The sequence below is a fragment of the Narcine bancroftii genome, chromosome 3 (assembly GCF_036971445.1).
Source record: "Narcine bancroftii isolate sNarBan1 chromosome 3, sNarBan1.hap1, whole genome shotgun sequence".
NCBI classification, from domain to species: domain Eukaryota; kingdom Metazoa; phylum Chordata; class Chondrichthyes; order Torpediniformes; family Narcinidae; genus Narcine; species Narcine bancroftii.
The window spans coordinates 367,820,196-367,846,584 of record NC_091471.1 but is presented as its reverse complement, the minus strand read 5'-3'; the positions used below and the strand labels follow the sequence as shown (position 1 = coordinate 367,846,584).

The 26,389-nt window shown below is 39.3% G+C and overlaps 2 long non-coding RNA genes across 2 annotated transcripts in view; both read left to right on the top strand.

The window, feature by feature from the left end:
* The window catches only part of LOC138756647 (uncharacterized), a 279,494-nt gene that overhangs the window by 170,254 nt on the left and 82,851 nt on the right, over positions 1 to 26,389 (top strand). The window lies entirely within an intron of this gene.
* On the top strand, positions 12,001 to 18,268 carry LOC138756646 (uncharacterized). The gene is made up of 3 exons (XR_011353223.1): positions 12,001 to 12,089; positions 17,881 to 17,910; positions 18,042 to 18,268. It is a non-coding gene; the product is annotated as an uncharacterized lncRNA (long non-coding RNA).

The following is a 26,389-nucleotide window of genomic DNA, read 5'->3' as shown; positions in this document are numbered from 1 at the left end:
CTTTGGGGCAAAAATAGGTGAATTGAGGAGCTAAACACTTTTACAGAACTATTTGTGGGTTGAAAAGAGCAAAATTATTTACTTCAGCTCCAAGATAATGCCTCATCCACATACTCAATTGCCATCTGCTCCAGTGGGATCTCATATACATGATCAACCTACTGATCTCAATGTGGCTTTCTACTCCAGACTTCCATGACTCTAACTTGTTAATCAGAACTGCAAATTGGTAAAAGGAACAATTGACGAAACTTGACAATTAAAAAAAAACTCAAGCTATTACCTGGTTTACCATCCTTCAAAGATTGTGCCGACTTAGAACTCGCCCATGGGTTAAAAACCAGAAGCAGGATTTTAGAATCGGGAAGTGCAAGTTAAAATTTGTGTTTCAATGCCCTGTTTTATACAGAAAATGTCACAGAGGAGAAAAATTCTTGTGATTGTTGAAGGAAGGTGTGAAATAGAAATAAAAAGTTTGTAAATCATTGTTTTTACTTTTAAATATCCAAAAATAATTCCAATCCGCAAGAAAAATAAGTGGCATTTTTTTTTACTCTAATTTTCACTGCTAAAGAGTATGCCAGCAGTAACGAAAACTTACGTTAAAAAGATTTTGAGCATTAGAGTGGACCAGTCTGGTCTCCTGTACATTAAATATTTACTTTTATAAGTACAAGTTGATTCCTTCAATATTTTGTTGGTGTTTTTGATGGTTTGGTGTTACAGTGAAACGTTTGCAGTTTCTGCCTTTAATTGTACATACAGCTGCATAGGATACCTTTACTGTTCCTTTCACTGTAAAGTGAGGCTGTTAATTGTTTTATTTGTGGTCCTCTCAATAACAATGGTTCACATTTGATACCTAGCTCAATATTAAACCCAGAAGAAATTGCAGTCATGGACTAGCTTGAAATTACAGAGAAGGGAGGGGGTGGGGAGTAAAAATAAAGAAACATTTGGAATTTACGTAGCACATTTTCCTGTTATTGAAGTCTGAGGGCACTTGAAATAGCAAATTACTTCAATGAAGTGCAGTAAATCATAATGTGGGAAAACACACTAGTTAAACTGCTTCAACAACATCACAGAATTAGTGAAGATGTTGAAAGCCATTAGGCAGCCTGCTTCCAGATGCATTCAAGAATTTGAATTGTATGGGCAGAAAATGACCAGCTAGTCTATCAAGCCTTCTGCAGACTTTCAAGTTAGAGTCGATACAATAGTTTGAGCATAATAATTGGTTGGTTCTCACCCCCCCCCCCCCTGCCCCAATAGCTTGTAATTTCCAAGCACAGGCAGAAAACCATCACCGTATTTGAGGAAAGGAAAGTAGGAGAGAAAATTCCTGGCTTTAACGTGGAATTGATGAAGCATTTTCTAGAATAACACATCAATCGGGGGGTAATTTTAGGACTCTTACTTTGAACATTTTTTATTATTAAATATTTTTGGTAGTACATAGTTTGTTTACATTTCTCTTTAATATGCACTTCTATCCTTGAGTACAAAGTACCAATTGGTAGAAATTATGCTTGCCCCACAGGAAAAAAGAATCTCAGGGTTGCATGTGATGCCATGTATGATCTCTGACAATAAATCTGAACATTGAACTATGAGATTTGAGTGTCTTCATCACTGGGAAATTTTATCATGCGGTTGACCTTTTACGTGAGTTCTTCAGTCTGTTTACAGTAGCGTTAAGCTTGCACTAAGAGAAATAAATCTATTTGTTTTTCCACATTTGACATGCTCCTGAATAAGTGGACTCACACAATGATTGATTATAATTGGAGAAATGTAAACAGGTGCTTAGATGCAAGTACTTGTTCCACAAAATGTACCGGTGGTGGACCTTGTGAAGTAATTTTAGATGGTAATTTACAATTTCCACCTTTAATGCTTTAAAGCGAACCACAGACCTCCTTCGTGCCCCCAACTCTCCCCTCAAACCCTCGAATGCTCTTGGCTGTTCCCTCCTCAACCTCTCACTGCTGTGAACTACCCACCCTCCCCAACCCAGCTGCAGTCCTGTGACCCAGCTCTAAAATGGCAATTCTTTAAACCATAATGTCTTGGAGCTCGTGTGTGATGAAATATTGCAGAGGTGCTGGTGTCTACAAACAAATCACATGTTGACCCACAGTGCAGCCCTTTTTTTGTGGCATGGGACAATTTCTAAGCGAGAGTTCACAGTCATAGATGATATGACAAAGAAAAGGATGGATACTGATGTGAGTGAATAAACCGCAGGATTAGGAAGTACATTTTAGTTGTCTAAAAGCAAAGATTTAGTTACAGCACACACAGAAATTCAGCTACTGAACAGTCAAAATCCCTGTTATCAGATCTCAAACAACCAGCAGACTCAAATTTTGTGAATGTGATGAGTTTTCTGATTGTTTCATGTTTCTATTGTTGAACTAAGTTGTGATCAAGTGGACAGTTAAGGCAATTCTTTTATGTATTTGCAATTTTGTTTCATGTGGTTTTCATATTATTCCATGAAGCTATGGTCTCTATTATCTTTGAATTCTAGGCACCCAAATAAACCCCTTCTCACCAGATTACAGGTCCCCTCTCCAGTGCTGCTGTTACCCAATCCTGCCCCCATCTGAGGATTGTTCACCCTTCATCTTTTTCAGCGCTTCCAAACCAGCATTTTCTTTTTCGTTCTGTGTTTCTCATGTCTTGCACACTTGCGACTGAATGCCTATCCTCCATATTTCTCATTGGTGTTAATTTTTTTAAACATTGTATTGTCTCCTTGAACCGAATTTCAGCTCTACTTAATTTTATCCATTAGGTGTGCAAATCGTGGTTAGCAAATGGGTTTTGAGGTGAGTCTCCGGCAGTCATTAGTCCTTTTTCCACTGACGTCCCAGTTAATTGGCCGTGCAGTGTCTCGGGATAGGAAGCCATTTGTGCTGTTTCCACTGGGCCATCTTTAACTGGGACACTGACTGATTTTCCACTGAACTCAACTCATCGCCAAGGATAGAAGAGTCTACCTTCAACTGGAAACGGGTGACTTTCTGCTATCTTTTGTCCACTGGTTTAATCAGTACACCAGCAGCGGCTGACACTGGGGATATGAGTAGGGGTCAAGGCCGTTAATCCCTGGCGTGAAATGGCGTCATTTGATCCCGGCGTGCTGACTGTTTTCTTCCGCTGGACCCTGTCCCAGTTAATTCCCTGTTAATTCCTGGGACAAGATGCCAGTGGAAAAGGGTTATTGTGTGTGAACAAACATGTTTAGGATTGAACAATGAGGAAGTAAATCGATTGGTCTCAGTCATTATATTGCAAGTCCTCACCCCAAGATAAAACCTAGGCTCATTTAGGCTCACAAGCACCTCATTTTCTCTTGCTCCTTGGTTTGTGATCTATGGAATCTTGTCCAAATGCTTGGTCTTGAATGGAGAACTTTATAGGTGAATATTGACAGGCTATTCATTCAGTGAGCTGTATCACAATTCACTCTCCAATTGCTCTCAGAAGGATTGATGGGAAAACTAAATCGTCATCTTTTAAAATGGAAATTGAGTTTCAAGAAATTATCTTAATGAATTTTCCTTCCTTACTGGTTCTCTTATCCTCACATTTACCTACATTATTTTCATGATGTTTGAATTTACTGCTCAACAGCAAATGCAGATATTTATACAAATTGATTTGTACTGCCTTTAAAATTATCGATATACTTTCCAATGCACCCTCTCACCTGCTGTAAATGCAAGAGAACATGAGATTATGTACACAATAAAATTTGGAATTAAAAGCTGGAAATGGAGAGTTGGTTCTGCTCCAAAATTTTATGCAATAATGTCATTGGAATATTTTTGAATTGTGATCATTGGTGTTCAGTCACCATGGAGATATAACACAATGTTTAAAATCAGTTTTTAACACTTAATTTGCAATTTCTTCATTTTTGCCTTTTTGTTTCTTCCAGACTTGAATGTTTTGCTATTCTTGGGATATTTTTATCTTTGCAACTGATAGAATTGCTGTAGCTTTTGATGTGTTATTAGAAGCCTACAAGGGGGTATTTTTGGACTGAGCAACGAGTAGGCATTTGTACTGGCTAACCTATGAAAGTATTGTCCTTCAAGAAGATTGGCAGGAGCATGAAATCAAATGATGTGTTCACTTCAGAGAGCTCTTATTCTAAATATTAAACTTTTGATCAAGGGGCTTGAGTTTGAACAGAACTTTGAGCAAGGATGTAAAAGCAGCAATTGAGAAGGTTACGTAGTGACACGAGACAGAGGGAATTGACATTGTTCTTCTTCATTGACAATATTGCCATCTTTTGATTCATTCTTGGGTAAAGTTCCACTGTTTTTTTTTTAAAGTTTATAGATCGATTGTCTAAGATAATATTTATTTTGCAAGTTGGATATCAGCAGTAACTTTGGAGCTGTTCATAGAATATTGAACATGAAACATTGCACTGCAGTACAGGCCTTTCAGCAATACATTCCAATCATCTATAATTTTCCAATCCAGGCAATGTTCTGATAAATCTCTGCACTCTCTCTAAAGCACTTGTGGCCTTCCTGTCATGAGGCAGCCAGACTTGAATTTAATGCTCCAAGTGAGGTCCAACCAGAGTTTTATTGGATGCAACATTACCTCACAGCTCTTGAACTCAATTTCCCAAAAAATTAATGCTAGCAAATCGTACACCACCTTTTCCACCCTGTCAACTTGTGTGAAAATCTTGAAAGATTTATGGATTTGGACCCCAAGATCCCTCTGTACCTTTTCTCCTCACTATGAGCAATCCTGCCTTTAACAAGTTTTTATCTTCCAAAGTGCATCACTTCACATTTTTCTGGATTAGACTCCATCTGCCACTTCTCTGCCCAACCCTATACCCAGCAGTAACCTGTGACAACCTTTTGCGCAATCCACAATACTTTGAACCTTCAAATCCTCTGCAGACTGACTGACCTATCCTTCCACTTGTTCGCCCAAGTCATTTATACAAATCACAAAGAGCAGGGGTCACAGAACAGATCCCTATGTAACTCCACTGTCACTGACCTCCAGGCAGAATATGTTCCACCTATTACCATCACTGCCTTTTGCAGGCCAACCATTTTTGAATCTGCCAAGGTTCCATGGATCTCATGACTTTTTGAATGAGCCTACCATGGGGTCTTTGACAAATGTATTACCAACATCCATATACACGACTCAACTGTTCTTCATCAATTCATTTTGTCACCTCCTCAAAAATCAGTGAGGCTTGTGAGGCATAACCTACCCCTCACAAAGACTAATCTATGCTTCTCTAATGCCTATAAATCCTAGAATTCCCACCATTGTCATAAGAGTCATTGTTCTATAATTCCAAGGATTCTCCCTCTTGCCTTTCTTAAACAAGGGGACTGCTTTGCCATCTTCTCCTATGGCCAGGGAGGATGCAAAGATCATTGCCCATGCCCCAGAAATCCCTTCCCCCACTTCTCACAGCAACCTTTGATGTATTGCATCTGGTCCTGGGGAATTCTTCATCTAGATCTCGTGTTTTACTCCCTTTCTTCACTTGGTACACTGACCTTGCGCTCGCCAAGGTCCCTCATTGATGACCTCCCCTACCTCTCCTGTCTACAACTATTGGAGAAGATCCCAATCAGGTCCTTTTTCAATCTGTTCAATTATTTAAGTCTGCAGGCAAAAAGATAGAATTTTTTTTTTGTTTGTATGTTGAGTACCAGGTTATTGAGGTTGGTGATGTTGGGGGCAAAAAAGGACTCAATAGTATCTGGAGTTGGACCTCTGTCAGTGTGAACTTGTTCCGACAGCTTTTATTTCAGCATTTCAATAACAAGACATTTGGGATTTTAATGAAAAATGGAACAAACCATGCATCTTTAGTCAAAATGAAGGATTTGAACAAGAAACAGGAGGGGTGGGAAGGTACTCAATAGGGCAAAGGAAAATTCTAGAGAGAACAAAAGACTGGGTTTATAGGAAAGAAAAGTGGGAGAAAGGAAATGCAGGATTGCTTTTTAAAATTCAAAATTGACATGTGCTGTATAATTTCCCACAACGTGTCAGAAGGGATGAGGCTACGCATTAATAATTGTTCACTTTCAGTACCAAAATGCTGATCAGTAGTCAAAGCCGAAGGCTGGATCTTTGAAGGATTCCTGCACTGTTAATTACTGGACTTAACTTCTTGTGGTAAGTTTAAAAGGCTTTTTGTGTGCAAATACTACGTTCCTGATCGAAATGGGGTTGTGCCAGGCCATTTTCATAGGGCAGTTGGAGCAACATGGAGGCTGACAACTCAAACTCCCGGTTGATTTCGCATATCAACAGCATCATGTGGGGTTTTTTTGCATCAAAATAAAATATATTTTTCTAATTTAATGGGCTATGATATTTGTGTCCATGTTGAAAGCTTAAGTGCAGTAAGTACTTAAGAAACCCAGCAAGATAATGCAACAGATGATCAGATATTTATTTCCGTCCCCATGGCAACACTTGTAGAATTGCGCAGACATATTTCAAAGATCTGTCTTTGCAAACTGCAAAAATGACAGCAATTCCCTGAAAACAATACCTGTGCAGCTTGCTGGAATACGTGACAATTATTCATTCTGCTTTCTTGATGTGATACAGAAGAATAATCTTGTGTGATCAATTCTGAGGAAGTTGTATGTTGAGGGTGTTGAGAGTTGAATAGTCAACCTATCATTTCCTGCTTTCTCATTGTTATAGATAGAGAATTTAGGTTAAAAAGGGCTTAAGTTAAAATGTGATGATTAATCATAAAAGGGGAAGCCAGAATAGACAGGGAGCTTACCATAAAAGTTCAGCTGGATAATGTTATAACAAACAGAGATCTTTCATGGTCACAAAGAGACATGTAGGAGCCAAAGATTGATAAAAGAGTGAAAAACAGAAATTAGTGTGTGCAGAGTTCGTAGTGTACTTGACTAACATGATAATTACAAATGCAAGTGTACTTAGAATGATTTTGCAAAAACTAACCAATTAAAACAGTGTTAAAGAGGAGGGGAAGGACAAGCAAAAAAGGTATAAAAATCAATGCACTGTATGTATCGGGGCTTGACTTGGCGAGAAGCCAGTTGAGTCCAACTCTGCAGACTTGTAAATAAAGCTTGTCGTGTCACCAACTTTAAAGAGACTCATGTGTGAGAATTTGTACTTCTGACACTCATCAGGTGATGTCTTAGTTCCATTTTTTTGCCAGCCTTGTTTCCTTCCAATGTCAGAACTTCCTCATGATGAAACGAGATGTAGTAAGGTGAAATTAGACAGACTATCACATTATCACAAGTATATGAAAGGATAAAATTGGTCCCCTAAAGGATCAGAGTGGTCAACTATGTGTAGAGCCTCACTTAATGGGGGGAGATCTTACACAGTTTTTTTGCATCACTGTTTACTCAGGTAACTGGCAGAGTGTATAAGGAAGGAAGGGAAACAAACAGGAGTGTCATGGAACATATGGAGATTAAGGAGGAGGAGGTGCTTGCTGCCTTACAGCGAATAAAGGCAGATAAATCCCCTGGGATGGATATGATATTCCCTCTGACCTTGAGGGAGACTAATGTAGAAATTTCAGGGGCCCTGGCAGATATATTCAGAATGTCCTTAGCAACAGAGGATTGGAGGGAAGCACATATTGTCCCGTTGTTTATATTTAAAAAAAAAAGCTCCAAAAATAAACCAGGAAATTATAGGCCAGTGAGCCTGACGTCAGTAGTAAGTAAATTATTGGAAGGAGTTCTGAGAGATCGGATATATAGGTATTTGGACAGCTTTGGGCTGGTTAAGGACAGTCAGCATGGCTTTGTGTGTGGTAGTTTGTGTTTAACGAATCTTGAGGAATTTTTCAAGGAGGTTAGCAAGAAGGTAGATGAAGGAAAAGCTGTGGATGTTGTCCATGTGGACTTTAGTAAAGCCTTTGACAAGGTCCCACATGGGAAGTTAGTTCAAAAAGTTAAGACACGAGGTATCCGGAGAGATTGTAAACTGGATTTGAAATTGGCTGTGTGGGGATAGAGAGTGGTAGTGGATGGTTGATTCTCAGACTGGAGGCCTGAGTGACTCTGAAGGGACTCTCTTTTGCTTCTCTAAGGGGTGCCAGGCAACACTAATGCTAATTCTTTGCCTTCTGGCAGGCAGAAGGCAATTTTGTGTAATATCATGTTCTGTTCTATTGCATGAGAAAAAAGAAGTATTGACTCTTCGGTTGGCAGTTTGTAGAAAATATCAGTAGAGAGTTTCTCCTGAGATGAAGACAAGCTCAAGAGTGCAGGAGGCAGTACCAAAGTAGTGGTCAATGTAGTGGAGGAGGAAGAGTTGAAGAGCTTGCCCATGTAGGTTTATAGCGTGGATTGCTCCACATCACCAGACATAGCTGGAGCCCATGATCTGCGGGTGCACAGTACACAATGTATTGTAGGTTTTTCACTTGTGACACTGATCAAACTTCCAACATTGTTTCCTGTATTTTAAAATGAGTAAAAATAATTTTTAAAAATATGGTTTTTTTTACAAACACCAGGGATTAACTAACCTCTGGATTTTGCCGGTTGACACTTGAATTTGAATTTCTTCTAAGATGGTTTTCCTGTAATAAGAACTTGCTATGTGATCACTGAAGATTAGGGAAATGCATTATCGAAGTCAATTGTGTGGTGAGATGCACAACTGCTAAATTCCTGCTAAATCACTCTCATAAAATGTATACATTTCAAGATTATATAAACAAAATATAAAATAATTCTGTAATTGCCAGTTGAATAAAACATTTGGTGTGCAGTGATGAATGTTGGATGAGAAAGTATGTATATTAACATTTTTTCTGTGTTCTCTCAATTGTTTGCCTTCTGTTTTCTGCACTGTTGGGAAGGGGTTGTTCTTTCTGGAGGTCAGATGTTCTGAGTGTCAGCCACTTGTATTTCATTTGTGTGATCAGGCTTCATGTTTGATCTTGCACAGTGGAGGAGACTATTTCATTGGGGGTCCATTTCAACCTAATGCAGATCCATAAAGAATGAAGCAGTGGTTGAAATCAAACTCTATGCTTCAGTATAATGTTCAACACTACTTAATTAAAATGTGGTAAACCCAAAACACCTGGCAGGAAATGTGTGCTATCTCCAATGGTAATAACTTGGGATCAATTTGAAAACATTTCTGCTCGAGTCCACCTGATGCATCTAATTCTCTGTGCCTTCACCTAACGCAGCTAATTCTCTGTCTCTCTGACAAACCTGTGAAAACATTAGCAAGTTTTGAATAGAAAATAAACCAAATTTATTGCAATCCAATAACCGTGTTACTGAATGTAAAAAGAAAAGGAGATGAATGATAGGAAGTTGGAAAGGTCTCTTTCATCTTGGGGGTGGATGGGTCTAGAACTCACAACCTTAAAGAAAGATAGATGGAAATCCTCTGATGCACTTAATTGATTAGATGGTAATGAACCTGTGGAATTTTCTGCTCTGACAGATGACTGGATCATGAGAAGCATTTTGAAGTGGAGGTGGATAAATATTTTCTAGAAAACAGAAAAAATGGAGAAATGGCACAGAAGAGGAGATGACGCCAGCGTAGGTCATTCGTCAATATATTAAATAGGGAGATGGGCTCAAAGGGCCTGATGGCCTATTCCTGCTCCTATCTGCTTGTGTTTGAGGTTACAAATTTAGACTTGATAGTTTAATTAAGGTTAACAACTTGTCAACCTGTGTTTTTATGATGAATTGAACACACTCCATGTGTAAATTTCTTGGATTGAATTGTAATGACCTGAATGATTAAAAGTTGCATGGAACCCATTGAATAATTCTAAGGTTGGACCCAAGGACATACAGTAGAATCCCCATTATCCGGCACCTATGGGGATCATATATGTTGGATATGCAAATTTGCCGTTTGTCTGAGACTCACTTTTGCAATGCCTAACTAATACACCTGTATGAAGAATGCACTGTTTAAAAGACAAAAGACCGTGCAAAATGCAAAGTAATTTGAAAACAAATCAGTATTGTAGCCTTTAATTATGTAATGTTTACTTAAATCAGGTAATTTCTGTAACTTACAGAATTAAAGACAAACCCCAGTTACTGGTGCGGTAACAGTGTTACATTAGCATGCCACCATCTTAATTAACACCCGCCAATTTTAAACGTGGATTTTTCACCTACTATATCTTGATGTATAGGATGATTCTCGAAACCTAAAAATATTACCTCAAAATCAGGGTCCTCTTGTACGCTGGGTCTGAAATCTGAACCTTGACAGTGAAGTCTCAAACAGCTGCCATCTTCTCCCTCCCCCTCCATATCCTATTCCCATCCCTCCAGCTCTAACTCGAGTGACCCAGTCAGGTGGACTCTACCACCTTCCTCGCACTGACAACCTGACACATCTCCACACAAATGGCAACAGCAGAGAGAATGCGTGAACATTGAGGAGCATTGATAGTTGAGCAGAGGAAAAGCTGCATGTCTCAGTGCTCCCCCATGAGGTCCAGACTTCTTTATTTGAATGTTATTTATTTACTTGTTTCCTCTTTTTTTGCCGGTTGTTTGAATTTCTGGTCGCTAGAATTCTGGATAATGGGGATTCTACTGTATTTGAAATTGAGGATGAGATGTTAAAAGTTGTGTGGGTGCCATCTCAAGTTGGTGAGCATATTCTAATGGGCGATGTTAGGATACAGACAGCAGAGTCTCGTTTGAAATCAAGTTTATGGTGGTTGGATGATATCCAAGGAAGAACTGAGATATTCAAGTTGAGAGCTTACCAAATGATGACAGGTTTTTGCAAATTAGTAAAAGCTGGGGTTACTGCAGAATTTACATAAGTGAAACCACACATTCCACTCTTGATATTCTATTTGGAATCTTATCTGCAATCCTGACCTTGCCAAAGGAGCAGGACTCGACTGAAAGGAAGTTAAAGGACTCCTGACATTAATTACCTTTAAAAAGCAGTGAAGAATTTATCCCTTCAATGGACTGGGCCTTAAGACCCAGAAGAGGCAGGGAATGAATTGTTCATATGCTGTGTCTTACAAAGAAGTCAAAGAGAGAATATGGGTGTCTTGTGTCTTTGAGAATCCGTGAGATACTTTTCTGTCAGATTGGTCATTGGGTATATTGCTTCAAGAGATGGAGGAGTCCAGAGGTAAACATTTTATTGCCAGAATTGATAGGTAGGGTGGACAGCCAACACCATTTACCTGGGACAACAAGAAGCAAATATCAGAGGACATCTGTTTAAGGTGAGGGGAGCAAAGTTTAATGGAGACATCGAGGCAAGTTTCTTTTTTTTAAACCATGTGTAGTGGGTGCCTGGAATACCTTACATGGTGGGGTGGTTGTGGAGGCTGGTACAATGGGAACATTTAAAGACATTTAGATCGGTGCACAGATGCAAGAAAAATGGATCGTTATGGGTGTGAGATCGGGAAGCTTCAGATTATTGAGTAGGTTTGTGCAGGTCAGCACAACATTGTGGACCAAAGGGCCTGTATTGTGCCATTATGTTCTATGATTCTCTTCAACTGCATTATCTGCTGCACCAAAAGCATTTTTTTTTTGGCCTCCTTTACCACCTTGCTTTTGAACAAAACTATTTTTATTGCTGAATTTTTGACTGTGTTTTGTATCCACCAAGGACTGTCTCAGATTATGTAAATTCAATTTGCCTCACACCTCTTCATTTCTTTCAAAGGATGTTCTTCATTTTCTTTATGCTTCTCAGCTGATGCATCACCTTGCCTTGGACAATAATGTGTGAGCTCTGCCCAAAGATTGTGTACAGACAAAAAGGAAACACTACCTGCCATTTCTCTTCACAACACATGCATGCAATTCATTAATTACACATCATAACAACAGCTTGATTGTTACATTAATGCTGAGCAAGAAACATTTCCTTGACAACAGGTGGAAACTCTTTATTGTCTCAGAGTAATTATCTTGACTTGGCTGACAGGCGAGTGGGTGTAATTAAACCTAATTCCTGTGAGAAGAGGTGGAGCAGAAAGACAGACTACATCTGTGATATGCATGGTTATTACCTACATAGTAAGACTGAAATGTTAAGCAATTGTTTTTTTTTGAACATTGTTGATTCTGACTTATGAATAAGTATAGAAAAAGTCTAATCACATTCCAACAAAGATTGATGACATTTCCAGGGAAGATCGGGTCTCCCTGGGCTGATCTTTTCAAACTAAAGTTTTCAGTCAAATATATTGGATCAGAACAAGGCCTAAAATTACAGTAATAAAGATCCACCAAAGACTTGATTATTTTAGCTGCAGAATAAAGCTAGATTGATTACTGGCCTTTTAAGTATTAACAGAATATTTTCCCTCACATATTAGTTGACATTATTTTTGTGGAGTCCCTTACAACACTGAGATTTCAACATTGTGATACAATCAGGGCCCAGGGAGGTGGGACTAGTACGCTGTCAGAGCATAGGCTAACTCCCACACAAATTATGTTGCACACTGATGGTGGCACAAACAAAAAATTTACAAATGTGTGTACAGTAGAGGCTGAAGATCTTGGAGTCTTAACACTGGACTGCTGTGTTGCCAAATTATTGATGGAAGCTTGTTATCAGGACTTTGGATTATAAGTGATTTGGGATTTATTCTGGATAAAGTTGCTAACTGAAAATATGGTTCTGTAGATAGCAAATGTGTGTAAATATAAGATTTTAATAATAGATAATTGCATGCACACACTTTCAATTTAGTTTAGACATACAGTATGGTAACAGGCCTTTCTGACCTACGAGCCCATACCACCAAATGCCCCAATCAACCTACAATATACAGATGGTTAGACAAAATGAGGTGCAAATTTCAGATGAACTGAGATGAAAGAAGGTGGTAATTGAACAATACATAAGGAAATGTTGTATTTCATTGCCAAATTAATGCATAAATATTTGGACGGAAAGTATATCTGTAGACTTACCACTGTACAATGGCACGTTCCTGCCAGAAAGGTCACTGTTGATGTGGATATAAATATAACATTTTCAATTCAATGGACTTGGTTCTATTTGTCTGTCGCACCATTGTCCTGTCATTGTATTTTCTTACCATTATTTTTTACACTGCTCATGCTGTTGTGCACAGATACCTGGGAGCGCTTGTACATGTATCACAAAGTGTTAGTTGGCAGGTGCAGCAGGTAATCAAGAAAACAACTAGAATGTTGACCGTCATTGAGTTGGAGCAGGAAGTTTCTGCTGCAACTGGACAGGGTACTAGTGAGACCACACCTGGAGTACTGCATACATTTCTGGTCTCCTTGGTTGTGAAAGGATAGAGAGGCTTTGGAGGCAATGAAGAGGCAGAGTCTACCTCTTTGAACAGATTTGAGAAAAATAGATAAATATTTGAATAATAGGGGAATTAGAGGCGATGGGGAGAGAGTGGTAGGTGGAGCCGAGTACACGCCAGGATCTTATTGATGGCTCAATGGGTCAGATGGCCGATTCCTGTTCCTCATTTCTATATCCTTTCAACTTTTCACTAAAAATCAAATGTTACCAATTCCTTTAACAGAAAAATTCTTTAATGAACTAAAGAGAATAATAAGGAAATTCTTGTGCAAAGGGAGGAAACCAAGGGTAGTGTTAGATAAATTAGCAGAGAGGTATAATCAAGGTGGTTTGCAGTTACCAAATTTTAGAAATTATTATAGAGCCTCACAATTAAGGTATTTATCAGATTTTTACCAGACAGGACTAAGATAGAACTGGATAAAATAGGGGAGAAGGTACCAGAACATATACTTTATAAGTGGGATGAAAAGCTAGTGCAATATTAAAAACTCACCAGTACTGCATCATTTACTTAATACATGGAAGAAAATCCACTTAGAAAGAAAAAATGAATTATCAAATACCAAAATTATTATTGACACAAAATCCACTAATCCCTTTTACAATAGACAACCTTTCCTTTAGAGAATGGGAGAGAAAAGGGATCAAAGGAATAGAAAATTGTTGTTTGGGAAATAATTTATTAACATTTGAACAGTTGAAGTACAAATATGGAATAACTCATGGTACAATGTTTGCATATCATCAATTGAAAGCTTTTTTAAGGGATAAATTGGCAAACAGCTTGAGATTACCTGAGGAAGCAGCTTTGAATATGTAATTACAGACACAATGATAATTAAAAGATTTATAACCAACATGTACATTAAGGTGCAAGGTAAGGAAAATGAAATAAACTATAAACCTAAGCAGAAGTGGGAAAAGGATCTAAACATAAAGATAAAAAACGAAGTTTGGGGAAAGTTATGTTCTGGAACTATAAAGAATACAATAAACACAAGGTTACGCATGATACAGTATAATTGGTTACACAGGGTATATTTTACTCTTCAAAAATAAAACAAAATGGGATTCAACATTATCGGATAGAGATTTTCGCTGTAAGAAGGAAATGGGAACAACATTACATGCAACTTGGGCATGTACGAAAGTGAATACGTTTTGGGAAGAACTAAATCAGATACTAAATAAAATTACAAAAAATAACAACAAAAAAAACAGATATTTCTTTTAAGTAACATAAGAAGTAGAGAATTAGGCCTCAAATTGGATAAAGTGCTAAACAAAAATTCATTATGATGGCCTTAGTGATAGGAAAAAAAATGTATAATGTCAACTTGGAAAATGGAAGAGAGCCTGAGAATACAGCAATGGTACTTGGAAATGAATAAATGTATTCCATTGGAATACATTGAACAAATTTCGGAACTATACATGAAATATATCAGAGAGAGCTTGCCTACGACCTCCATCCCCTAGAATGAGAATGAAAATGATAAGAAGACAAAATGACTAGATTCAGTGTGTAATAAATAGATGACGCATTTTTCTTGTTTATTTTCCTTTGTGTGAAGATATTGTTTTATGGTTTTATTTTATTGTATATGTTGAATATGGGTTTTGGAGGGGGATGGGTAGAGGGGAGGGAGGGAAAGGGGGGAAAAAAGGGAGAAAAGACCACTGTGTAAAATTTAATGAGAAATGTTTTTACATAATTTGGTTGATATGGTTCATAGTGTGAAAAAAAAATTTTAAAAACTTCACTAAAATCCACATTTCCTTCATCAGTCTGCATGAATTGGGTGAATCTTTGAAACGATTGGTAATTGATGAAAACTTTAAAATGGCTGCCACTAAGTCAGTGAAAGAAAGGTCGTTTATTTTAATTTTATTTGATGTGATGGACAAAAAAGAGGAAAATAATGAAGAAAAGTTCTGATGATATGTAAATGACTTTTTTTTAAAAATCCCAACTTTTTGCTGAGTAAGGTTCTGTGCTGACTTTGGGAGGACAATGTGCATTGAGAAGTCAATGTAATTCTCTTTTTGAGTCATTGTTTTCTTGTCAGTATTTCCATGGCACCAGCTATTATGGAAGTAGTAACATTTCAAAGGATGCTTCAGGAGTTGGAGTTGTAAAAAATAGACGTTATTATTTATCACAGGACCATATTGCGACAACTTGTGAATTTTTCCAAAGATTGTATGTGTTCTGGGCCATATCTTCCTTGTTGCTCAATTCTTGGCTGGAGAGGTTAGAGGACAATTGTCCAAATTTCTCCTTTTGATAGTTAACAAAGCAGCTGGACAGTGTTGGGATGGTGTGTGGCTTGATCAGGCACTTGGAATTTCTTATCAGAGTTCTGCTCTTCGCTGCAACCCACCTCACTGATGGGAGAGATTACAAGGATTCTGTGTAATGCCTCTTTGTCCTCTTCATAGGCATTGCTTAGCATGGAAGACACTTCTTTTCAGGTTCTGTGGTGACTAATGAAGCCATCATGGGAACCATAGACAGGGCAAGAAGGGTTTGTTAGGGCAGATCAATGATGAATTTGTAAGATGGTGCATTCTTTCCATTGTTTACACAAAGTTTCTTTGTGCCTCCTGATACACTGCATCAATATTTATTAACATCATCTCAAATACACTGCTGCTCTTTGAATCAGAACTTTATCGTCAGTGAATATGTCGCACAATTGGTTGTTTTGCGGTTGTATCATATAGTGCAAACATTCATGTAACCACCTGACCAAATAAATAAAAATAGTGCAAGAAAAAGACCAAGCAAGGTAGTGTGTATGGGTTGTTCATGAAGGAACCTGATGGCAGAGGGGAAGAAGCTGTCCTTGTGCCGCTGAGTGCTCGTCTTCAGGCTTCTGTACCTTTTTCTTGATGGTAGCAGAGTGAAGCAGGCCTTGAGGATAGAGGCACCACCTCTTGTAGATGTCCTTGATGGAGTGAAGACTGGTTCCCATGATGTCACAGGCCGAGTTAACAACCCTCTGGAGTTTTTTCTTGTTCTGAGCATTGGCACTTGCATACCAGACTGTCATGCGGTCATGAACAAAAAAAAAATCCCATTCTTTCCCCCCAAGGAGAAATTGAAAGCTTCCATGAATCTTTTCCCCTGTTACCTGGGGAAGCTCTCTCTGATATATTCCATTTGTTCAAACATATCTTCTTGTATCAAAGATTGGTTTCAAGGGATTACTTAGATCAGTGGTTCTCAACCTTGTTCTTTCCACTCACGTACCACTTTAAGTAATCCCTCAGCTCTAGGTGCTCTGAGATCAGTAAAGGGTGGCTTAAAGTGGTACTTGAGTGGAAAGAAAAAGGTTGAAAGCCACTGTTTTAATCATACTTAATTGACTCGTTATGTGCACGGTTTCAGAACTCCAAAGGAAATGGGCCAATGACAATTTTGCTCAAGCCAAATATTTCAGTCACAATTGGGTCTAGAGCAGTGATTCTCAACCTTCCCTTCCCACTCACATCCCACAAGTAATCCCTTACTAATCACAGAGCACCGATGGCTTTGTTACCAAGTGGGATGTGATTGGAAAGAAAAAGGTTGAAAATCACTGAGTTAGACTGTGAATGATGCAACATGCTTAACAATCAGTCAGCAATCACTATGTTCGAGGGGAGGGCACTAGTTTGCTTAATCTTCCAGTGACTTGAGGATTTTGTGGGCAAGATGACCACAATTTCTTTCTGGGTCACAAATGGTTCATTCTCATGTTTTGTTTTCATGATTCATTTTTCAAAATGTAGGCATTGTTAGCAAGGTCAGCATTTCATTGCCTGTCCCTTGTGAAGAGTGGGTGGAGCCACCTTCTTGAGCTGCTGCTGCCAGGAGGACAGTGCTAATGTTTTAGGTGCTGGAGCTCATCAAAAATGGTGACAAGGAGGTGTCTAGAGCAGTGCTCCGTGAGCTCTAGTGGCAGCACTGCATCCCTGGCTGCTGTCTTTCTTACAAAGGTGAAGCTTGTGCTTTGAGGTGGAGGAACTGCCCTCTTCCCACCCCCCGCCCACCCCACCTTGTTGTTCAAGGTTGAGTTTCGGGGGGGGTGCTGATGTAATAATGAGGAGGTCAATATACCTATTTTGCTGCAGTATCTCTCAATTTTGTTACCCATTTCCATTCATTTTCCATCTCTGTAGAGATGTGCATAAATAAAATCATGTATATTTTAAAGGCTGATCTGTGGTCAGTGAATAGGATGAATCCACTCTTCATCACTTGTCGCAGAATTTTAATCTTCATGTGGGATTTTTATACTCGAATTTCTGATTTCTTTATAAATAACAAATGAGGAAATATTATACATGTTGAATTTTAAGTTACCTACGAAGCTGCTTCATTGGAATGTGTCATGGTTCTTTGTTCAGTTCATTCATTTCTTGTGCAGATAAATTTGGAGATTGCTTCTGCGGTCTGGAATAAAATATTACATTACTTTGACATGAAATGCTCTCATTGTTTTTATCCCTTTGTTTATGTAGCAGATATGAGGTTTCTGGAATCTGATGAATGTAAGTTGATTCAATAAATCATTTGAAACATTAAAAGGATGAAAAGCTGTTGGCACTTAAGTTGGAAAATTTATCTGCAGTCACACCAACAGTTTTGTGTAATGAGGAAAATGTTATTTGTGGCATTACAGTTTTTGCAGAGTGAGGCTGTGATTATTCAAGCAACAGAAAGCTTCGAGAGAGAACGGAGAAGCACAGTCCAAACTCCTGATGACTAGAAACCATTTTTGTTTAAATGGTCAAATTTTCTAGAAGCTGTGACAATGTACTTTGAATAAACTCTGCAGCAACCTCTGTAACTCTTTTGCCCATCAAACCACTTAACTGGCAATTTGGCCTGAGTTTAAGCATGACAGCAGCTGGCCTGATGATTACAGTGAAACCCCTGGTGTCAGGCACCTATGGGGATTGGTAGATGATGGGTAAGTGTATTTTCCGGTTGATTGAGATTTTGCGATTGGCGAACTAACCAGGGTGGGGGTCACGGTGGGGGGTGGTGCCAAAGTTAAAGTTTGATATTTTCTTCCTATTATTTTCCTTTTCTTTTTAATTGGTTGTTGCTTGAAGCTTCCATTTGAATGAATTCCGGATAATGGAGATTTAACTGCAGTTGGTTTTTTGACACTCTTGCCATTGACTTTGTGTTTCATCGATTGCACCTCAAGAGAGTTTCCTCAAAAAAAAGAGAGTTTCCTCACTGATGCCTTGTGCTGTAAAACATAAAATTTTGCAGATTTTGATGGAAGGGTGGCAAGATTAGCTTCTGAACTGAGGCCTCTGCCTGAGAAAGCCCTGAATGGCCTTACAATCTCTTGTAATGTGAAGTCAGTTTGGGGAGATGTAAAATGGTAGTGAATGTGAATCTACCACAGTTAAAAATGAACCTAAGGTAAAAAAAAATCAAGAGCTATTCTAATTGTTCATACAAGAAAGCACTGCTTGCAATTCATCCCCTTGCTTACAGGTCAATTAACTCTTTGTTTGACACCCTCATTTCCATTTATTTTTTCTCTTCATTTGTGCTTTTGACTCTAGGCATTTTGACAAAAAGCATTGTCATTTTTCTTATGCCGACAACTCAATATCATGACTGAAAGGTAAAAGAAAACTTGAATACTAACCCTTCACATTGTATTTGTCAAGTCAGCAGGCCAACTCTTTGAGCAGTAGTTTCTGTAATCTTTGTTCCAAACTTTTACAAAAACTCACATATCTTCAGTTGAATATTACTGGAAATCTATCGGTTGGCTGCTTACAGTATTAATATGATTTAACACCAAAGATCCTGGAAGAATTCCATCCACTCATGTTCACAAGTCAAGTTTATTGTCATCTGATTGTACAAGTACAACCCGACAAAACAGCATTGTCTGGTCTTTGGTGCAAAATAAAGCACACATTCAACCAGACATAACGCATACAGACAAAGAATACAATACATATGCAAGACAGGTACTTCATCTACACAAATAAATGGTGCTTGATGAATGAGAGTCTCAGATGGTCAGTGTGAGCAGTACCTTTGGTTATTTAGCATTCTCACTGTTCCTCAGCCTGGTGGTGCTGGCTCTGAACTCCTGTATCTCTTTCCCAACAGGAGCAGCTAACAGCCATGTACAGGGTGGAAAGGGTCGTCCATGATTTTGCGCACCCTTTTCAGTCAACGATCCTGGTAGATTGTGTTGATAGGGGCGGGGGGAGACTCTTAAGTCCTGTGGATTGACCACCGATTCATTTCTCTGCAGCAACCGTAGGAAGCTGTGATGCAGCCGGACAGGACTGCCTCAGTAGAGCTCCTATAGAAGGTTCACATGATGGCAGCCGGTAGACTTGCCCACTTCAGTCTTTTCAGGAAGAGCAGTCACTGTTGTGACAAGTGAGGTGATGTGTGTCCAGGTCACTACTTAAGTGGACTCCGAGGAACTTTGTGTTCTCTACTCTTCCACTGCAGGGTTATTGTTGTGTAGTGGATGTGGCCATCCCTAGTCCCCCTGAAATCCACAATTCTCTCCTTCGTCTTATCCATATTGAGACTCAGGTTGAGACCAAACACTTCACATGTAGAATTTGATGGGTATTTGGAATTCAGTGCAAAAATACTCTCGAGTGTGAAACTTGATACTTAATTTGCAGCAAAGCAAGCTTGCTCATTTTTTTATTTTTGTGAAATTGCTATTTCCCAGCAATAAATGTTTGACATTAACGAATGACCATTTACTGAGCTGAAAATTTCACTGATTCTTCAACACAAATGGCGTGGAATTTCAGAGAAGCTACTTTTCCATTTCAATTCTGAGTCTCATTCCCAGACTCGCGTGTCTGTCCATGGCCTTGTGTACTATCCCATCCTGGCCACCTGCAGATTGGAGAAACAACACCTCAATTTCCGCCTGGGCACCCCCCAGCCAGATGGCATAAACATCGACTTCTCTGCTTTCTAATAAACCTGCTCGCTTTTTCTTTCCCCTCCCCTTTGCAGTCTTTCCAGTTCTTCCCCCCATTGCTGCTGTCCCCTTTCTCCCTTTTCCACCTATCATCTCCTGCCTTTGCCACCCCACCCAACCTGTTTGTTCGGATGCCTGACAGGATTTTCTCATACCTTGATGAAGGCCTCAAGCCTGAAACGTTAGTTCTGCATTTTTACCGTTGCTACGTGAAGGTCACTGTTTGACCTGCTGAGCTTCTCCGGCATTTTGTGTTTTTACTTCAACCACAGTGTCCACGGATTTTCGTGATAGACTTCAAATTACTCGATCTCTTCCTTGAATTTTAATCATGTCCCATTGGCGTGATTTATTTCATTTTTTTTTAAACCATTAAAATAAAAACACTGGAAGCTATTAACCAGGCAACATTTTAAACCATGGGCTATGCCTCAATCAACCAGTTTAAACATCAACTTAAATAAAAGTCTGTTCAAGAGTAGTAATGATTTGAATTGTCTCTTCCTCCCAAATATCTCACTCTTATCTTTCCATTCAACCTTATTTTAATTTTGACAGGCCACATCATAACAGGCCCTTCTGTCCCACAAGCCCGTAACCCCCCCCCCCATACATTTTTGAAGGGTGGGAGGAAACACAAACACCTATACAGACTTGGTGAAAATGTAGAAACTCTTTACAGAGAGCGCCCGATTCGAACCTTGGTCACTGGAGCTGTAATAGAGGTGTACTAACTGTACTGACCAATCTCTGCTTGATCCATAAACATCGAATATGTTCGATTAGCAATTGAAATAATGTTATATAAAACCTAAACTTTACAAGCTGGGTTTTGTTCTCACTGGATAAGGAATAGTATTCTGCCCTTCAAATTGCTAACAATTGCCCAGAAAAATTCAGCAGACTTTTGAGTTGAGATTCGCGTGAGTCCTGTGTCTGATGCAACAGAGATCTTCCATGGGCAGTTAGAAAAGGAACAGCAAGTCAGACTTAGAGTCCTTACTGCGTCATGCATGGTCTAAATCAAGACTTATGAAACAGGAAATACAAGTTAGAATTAACTGGTGCTCAGTAAGGAAAGACCAGGGAAGCAAGATCGTATTCAAGTTTATTTATCATCTGATTGTATAAGTACAATCTAATGAAACAGCGTTCTCTGGTCCTCAGTGCAAAACATGCAAACACACAACCAGACATAAAACAACACAGACAAACAATACATATGCAATATAACAATAAATAGAATGTAATAAATAATAGTCTTGGATGGTTAGGGTGAGCAGTTCCTTTAGTCATTCAGGATTCTCACTGACCTTGGTGCTGACTCATGATATTCCTGTATCTCTTTCCTGACAGGAGTAGCTGTATACCAGGTGGTAGGGGTTCTCAATGATTTTGCTGCCTTCTTCAGATAATGTCTCGGTAGATCACGTTGGTTGGTGGGGGGGTGGGGGGGGGGGGGTGGAGGGAGAACCTAGTGATCCTCTTTGCCACTCTTGTGATCCTGGGGATTGATCTTCCATCCACTTCTTTACACCGACTGTACCACACTGTGATGCAACCAGCCAGGATGCTCTTGATAGTGTTCCGGTAAGGTTGACGTGACAGTGGCTGGTCGCTGCTGCACCTTTCTGACAAGTGAAAAGATGTGCATCCAGGAGAGGCCACGGTTAAGTGGAGTCCAAGGAACTTGGTGCTCTCTACTTTATCCACTACCAAGTTATTAATGTGTAGTGGAGGGAGTTCATTCCTGGTCCACCTGAGGAACAACACTCATCTTCCACCTGGGCACCCTGCAACCAGATGGCATTAACATCAACGTCTCTGCTGTCTGTAAACCATCCAACCCCTCCTTGTCTCCTTTCCGTCTCTTTCTCTCTCCCCCCCTCTCCCTCTCTTCTACATTCACAGAGCCAACTCCCCCAACCAATTCCCAGCTTTCTTCTCCTTAACCAATTATCACATTTTCTAGGTTGGTCTGTACTCCTCCCCTTGCAATTTTTTTGTATTCAACAGCCTGCCTGCTTCTTCCTATACCTTGAAGAAAGGCTCCGGCCCAAAATATTGGTAAAATATCTTTACTCCAGTGGTCACTGTGAGACCTACTGAGTTCTTCCAGCCCAATATTTTTTTAGATTTCAGATTTGTCAGAGCACGTACAACCCTGAGATTCCTTTTTCCTGCTGGAGCAGCAGAATTACCACTAATTGGTGGTGCAAAGAAAAACTGTATGCAGGGTAAACCTATAAACAAACTAAAAACTGTAAACTAACTGGGAAATACAGAGAGAACAAAAAGAAAATCAATAAAGTGCATCAGTAAGATCCTTAAATGAGTCCCTGATTGAGTCTATCGTTGAGGAGTCTGATGGTGGAGGGGGAGCAGCTGTTCCTGAACCTGGTGGTGTGAGTCTTGTGGTACCGATACAGCGAGAACAGGGCGTGTGCTGGGTGATGAGGCTCTTTGCTGCTGCTTTCCAACAGCAGCGTTCCCTGTAGGTGTAATCCATAGTGGAGAGGGTTTAGCCAGGGTGATGTCCTGGGGCGTGTCCAATACCCTTTGGAGGGCTTTATGCTCAGTTATTGGAGTCCCCATACCAGACCATGATGCAGCCGGTAAGCACGCTTTCCATCGTGCCTCTAGAAATTTGCCAGGGTTTCCGATGTCCGACCAAAACTCTGCAAACTCCTGAGGGAGTAGAGGTGCTGACGTGCTTTCTTCACAATGCCATTGGTGTGTTGGGTCCAGGATAGTGACTCCCAAGGTCTTAAATTTGCTCACCCTCTCCACCTCGGATCCCCCAATGACCACTGGCTTTCCATTTCTGGTCAACAATCAGCTCCTTTGTTTTGGTGGACATGGAGTCGGAGGTTGTTGTTGTTGCACCATTCAGCCAAGCTTGCAATCTCCATCCTGTAAGCTGACTCATCCCTTTCCTTTATACAACCCACTACCGTGGCAAATCTGTTGGTGGTGTGTGTATTCCTACGGAGTGACTCAGTCATGGGTGTAAAGTGAGTAGAGCAGGGGCTAAAAACACAGCCCTGTGGTGCTCCAGTACTGATGGAGATTGTTGTGGAGAAGTTCTTTGCACTGATTGTGGTCTGGAGGTGAGGAAATCCATGATCCAATTACACAATGGGGTGTTGACTCCCAGATCTTGGAGTTTACTGATCAGTTTTGAGGGGATGATGGTTTTAAATGCCAAACTATAGTTGATAAAGAGCATCTTGATGAATACATCCTTGCCGTCCAGGTGTTCCAGGGCTTTGTGTGGAGCCGGTGAGATGCCATCCGCCGTAGACTTGTCATTGTGATAGGAGAAATGGAATGTATCCACATCTCACCGCTCAGACAGGAACTGGTCTACTTCATCACCAGCCTTTTAAAACACTACCTCACTGTTGATGTAAGTGCTACATCAACTTACAGTGAAAATGGCGGATGGTTTTCATTAATGCCTAGTTCCTGTATCTGCTATGAGCCACTAATTCCATTCATTAGAACCTTACCCAGCTTTCTGAATTTGATTTGGAAAGCCTGACAAATTAATAGGCTTGGGCTCTTCCAGAAATCTTAAGAATATTGTAGAAATGTTAAATCCCAATCTAAGCTCTTGTGAGTAAAACCATTAATTCCCTAAACATTTCTTGGGGATGTCATTGAAGAACAATTTCAGTCATATTTATTGTTCGAGAGTGTACATTATAAAATGGTAATGATTTTAAAGCAATTGAATTGAAAGCATACAACAATGTTTATCTGTAAAGCTAGGAATAAAATTACTCGTACAAGTTTCTTCCTCTGGCTAAAGCACCACTATTCTTGTTTTGAATTTAAGTCCTTGTTCTTGTTATGCCATGGTGAAGTCAGCAATCGTACAGCAACAGTTGGTGTTGCTATTACATTTTGAGGGAATGGTACCCAAAATCTGTGTTGTATGTACTCTTATAATGTCAATATTGTGATGGGGAAGTTCTTGCAACTGAGCTACCACCATCAAGTTATTTCCTTCCAAGCAAAAGAAAATTCTCCAGGAAAAATAGGAGACCTTTTGTGATGGTTTCTACATTGTGGTGCTCTTTGTTTCCAAGAAAATGGAACTTGTATATGCTCTGTATCATTTGTCTGTAGGTGTATTTGCATGTTTTTTGCACCGAGGACTGGAGAACGCTGGTTTGTCAGGTTATACTTGTACAATTGGATGATAATAAACTTGAACTTGCTAATTATGGGAATGAACAAATGTAATTCAACTGAACAGATCAGCTGGTCAAAGGATAGATGTGACCATGAGGAAGCATTTGCATTGCAATGTTTTGTTTCTGAAACCAGGCTTCAATTACTTCCCATTGTTCTCCAAAGAAAGAATAATTCCAACTAAAAATAGCATGACTTCCAGAAAAATAGTCCTGGAAATCATCCTGCAATGAAAGAATGACCTTCCAATTATCCATTTTTGTTCAATCTTTCATCATCCCAAAGATTCATTAAAAATGAATAGATAACTTTGAAATCTGTAATAAATGTAAACGTTCAGTTAATTTGCAAACATGAGGTGAATGAGGGAACAGCTCAATGTTTGTGCACTTTTCTCGGGATGAATGAGAGAATCTTCCTGCTCATCTTTCAATAGTGTCATCAGACCTTCAATGTTGACCTGTAAATAGGATCTGATTTTAGCATGTCAGCTGCAGTGCAGTCAAGATCAGTGCATGATGGAGTCAAGATTGAGGGTTTCTCCAACTGAGCTTCACTAACCTGAAGATGTGGATTAGGGCCACGCTAAAATATCTTCCACTCACCTTTTAATTGATGTAAAACTTGTCAAAGTCAAATTTCTCTTTGCATTTTAACTTAACCTCAATATTTTCTAGCATTGTTAAGTGGTATTTTGCAAGAAATTATTCTCAGTGTTCAGACTGAACTTGAATCAGTTGTAGTACAAAGACCATATTTCAGAGTTAGTTAAGAGGGATTTTTTTTTTTTTTGCGAGCTCTCCAGGAACACTAAAAAAAAGTGGACAGAATTTAACGTAAACAATGAGAAGCTCTACATTTTTTTCAATTTTTTTTTGATTTTCAAAGACTCATCCAGATCCAAACAAACACAATCTCTCTCAACAATAGTATATAACATACAGAGCCTGTTTTCTTACCCATACCCTAATACCACAAGAAAAAAATTATACATATTAAGCAAACACAAAAAACAATTATCAGTAAAATCACAGACAATTAAAGGACCTTAAGCAACCAAAATAAAAAAGATAAGGAACAAAATACAAGAGCGTGCCATCTGTGCCACCACCCATTCATTTATCTTAATCTTTCGATTTTTGGCAACGTACAAGGTACTGGTGAGACTGCACCTGGATTTCTGTGTGCAGTTCTGGTCTCCTTACTTGAGAAGGGATGTACTCTCTGTGGAGGTGGTGCAGCAGAGAGTTGATTCAGGTTGATTTGAGTGATGAGAAAGTTGGCCTATGAGGGGAGATTGAGTCCCTTGGGACAATACTCGCCGGAATTCAGAAGAATGAGAGGGGTATTACAGAAACATAAAATTATGAAGGAGATGGATAAGATGATGACCAGAAGGTTGCTTCCAATGGTAGATGAGACGAGAGCTCAAGATTTGGGACAGATGAGGAGGACTCATTTCACAGAGAGTAGTTAATCTGTGGAATTATCTGCCCGTTGAAGCAGTGGAGGTTGCCTCATTGAATATACTTAAGATAGAGTTGGATAGATTTTTCATTGTTGGTCAAGTAAGAGTTTTGTGGGAAAAAGCAGGTAGATGGAGTTGAGTCCATGGCCAGATCAGCCATTTGATTGGCAGATTGCCAGAGCAGTCTCAAAGGATAGATGGCCGACTCCTTTTTCTTCTGTTCTTGTGTGTTGTCTGCCATTTAAATACTGTAATTTGTTTAAAACATCAAATGTAGGTGTTTAAAATAACAATTTTTGGATACTGCATCATAAAGGAAGTCTAATGAACTCCTTGCAGTTAGATGATTCAAATATGAAACTTATTT